Raw genomic sequence first — 2,500 nt, forward strand, 5'->3', positions numbered from 1 at the left:
ACCCACTTTGGCCGCCTGGCGCCGCGCGCAGGGTGCGCCGGCGCATAGCTGGGACGCCAGCCGGGCCCGTCGGCCGGCGCTCCTGCCACTGGGCGCCCCCCACCAGCCGGCTGTAGTGCGTGCGCTCACGCAGCGCGCGGCCAGCACGCCGGGCGGCCCCCCCTCACCGGCCGGGGACTGTCCCGCCAAGCCACAGCCTCGTATCGCTTCATACCCACATGGCCAACTCAGGTTCGGGGGCATGGCGGGTACCGCCGAAACAACCGGTTCATAGATGTACCGATCGTCGCTATCACCGATGCACCTGCAGCGCGAACAACCGCTCAACAACTGATTTCCAGTTCATTTGCGGATCTTTGGCAGCAAACGTATACGTCAATCTACATTTGCGAAATCTACGATTCTGGCATGCCTGCATGTTATGTGTCACGACACGCTACATCAGCCCACATACACACTGCGGCATGTACACGAGAGAACACGTGGAAGATGGTCCGCGCACGTGTGCAATGTCCCTTGCGCGGTCGACTGTCAACCGGCCTCTGTAGCATGTCGCAGATGTGGAACGCGGTCCACCGTGCTATCATGTTGTGTGGGGCAATACGATTAAATAGGAAAACCCTCGTCGCTACATCAACAGACGGCTCACGCTGATTCCCGGCAGAGGGAGGAGGGGGGGGGGGGGGGGCCAACATGCAATACTTTCGTCCGTACCTACCTACCACATGTCTGTACGGCGTACAACAGTGCAATCTCGCTGTAATGGGGAGACGAGACAAGTAGCATCGTGCACAACATATGGCCCTTATGATTCGCCATTGTAGGGCGCAGCCGGTGTACGGTCAAGCATGTGCCACATTATGTCACTCAGTACGTAACGACGGATGATCAGTGTGGGTTACGCGTACATCAGCGGACAGTCCACACAGGCCGTACCACAACGTACACTGACTGCATCGACAACCGAATGCAACTGAACAGCTGCAAGGCTCATTTCACAAACAAACGCCTGACCGACCAGCTTGGAAGGGCAGGAGGGGAGGGCGATATTCGTTCTGTAGCGGTACACCCTTCCAGTGGTTAGCGGGACTGTGTAGAAAGTACGCAACACTCGAAAGACCTTTATGTGAGGGTACGCACCATGGCATCAAGAAATACACATGACACCAGAGGATCCAAGCAGTGAACTATGTTCAGAGGGTTGCTGTTAGGCAAAGCTACATTCCTGTGACGTTACATGTGACAGTTAAGGTGCAGTGTAAGTTAGGTTAAGGTGCAGCGTAAGTTAGGTTAAGGTGCAGCGTAAGTTAGGTTAAGGTGCAGCGTAAGTTAGGTTAAGGTGCAGCGTAAGTTAGGTTAAGGTGCAGCGTAAGTTAGGTTAAGGTGCAGCGTAACTTGGGTTAAGGTGCAGCGTAACTTGGGTTAAGGTGCAGCGTAACTTGGGTTAAGGTGCAGCGTAACTTGGGTTAAGGTGCAGCGTAACTTGGGTTAAGGTGCAGCGTAACTTGGGTTAAGGTGCAGCGTAACTTGGGTTAAGGTGCAGCGTAACTTGGGTTAAGGTGCAGCGTAACTTGGGTTAAGGTGCAGCGTAACTTGGGTTAAGGTGCAGCGTAACTTGGGTTAAGGTGCAGCGTAACTTGGGTTAAGGTGCAGCGTAACTTGGGTTAAGGTGCAGCGTAACTTGGGTTAAGGTGCAGCGTAACTTGGGTTAAGGTGCAGCGTAACTTGGGTTAAGGTGCAGCGTAACTTGGGTTAAGGTGCAGCGTAACTTGGGTTAAGGTGCAGCGTAACTTGGGTTAAGGTGCAGCGTAACTTGGGTTAAGGTGCAGCGTAACTTGGGTTAAGGTGCAGCGTAACTTGGGTTAAGGTGCAGCGTAACTTGGGTTAAGGTGCAGCGTAACTTGGGTTAAGGTGCAGCGTAACTTGGGTTAAGGTGCAGCGTAACTTGGGTTAAGGTGCAGCGTAACTTGGGTTAAGGTGCAGCGTAACTTGGGTTAAGGTGCAGCGTAACTTAGGTTAAGGTGCCAACGTGGGTTAGGTTAAGGGGCCAACGTGGGTTAGGTTAAGGGCCAACGTGGGTTAGGTTAAGGGGCCAACGTGGGTTAGGTTAAGGGCCAACGTGGGTTAGGTTAAGGGCCAACGTGGGTTAGGTTAAGGGCCAACGTGGGTTAGGTTAAGGGCCAACGTGGGTTAGGTTAAGGGCCAACGTGGGTTAGGTTAAGGGCCAACGTGGGTTAGGTTAAGGGCCAACGTGGGTTAGGTTAAGGGCCAACGTGGGTTAGGTTAAGGGCCAACGTGGGTTAGGTTAAGGGCCAACGTGGGTTAGGTTAAGGGCCAACGTGGGTTAGGTTAAGGGCCAACGTGGGTTAGGTTAAGGGCCAACGTGGGTTAGGTTAAGGGCCAACGTGGGTTAGGTTAAGGGCCAACGTGGGTTAGGTTAAGGGCCAACGTGGGTTAGGTTGCCAGAGATGTGTCAAATCAGGATGTACGTTTGGCTGGT

This window comes from Schistocerca gregaria, unplaced genomic scaffold, assembly GCF_023897955.1.
Source record: "Schistocerca gregaria isolate iqSchGreg1 unplaced genomic scaffold, iqSchGreg1.2 ptg001413l, whole genome shotgun sequence".
Lineage (NCBI taxonomy): Eukaryota > Metazoa > Arthropoda > Insecta > Orthoptera > Acrididae > Schistocerca > Schistocerca gregaria.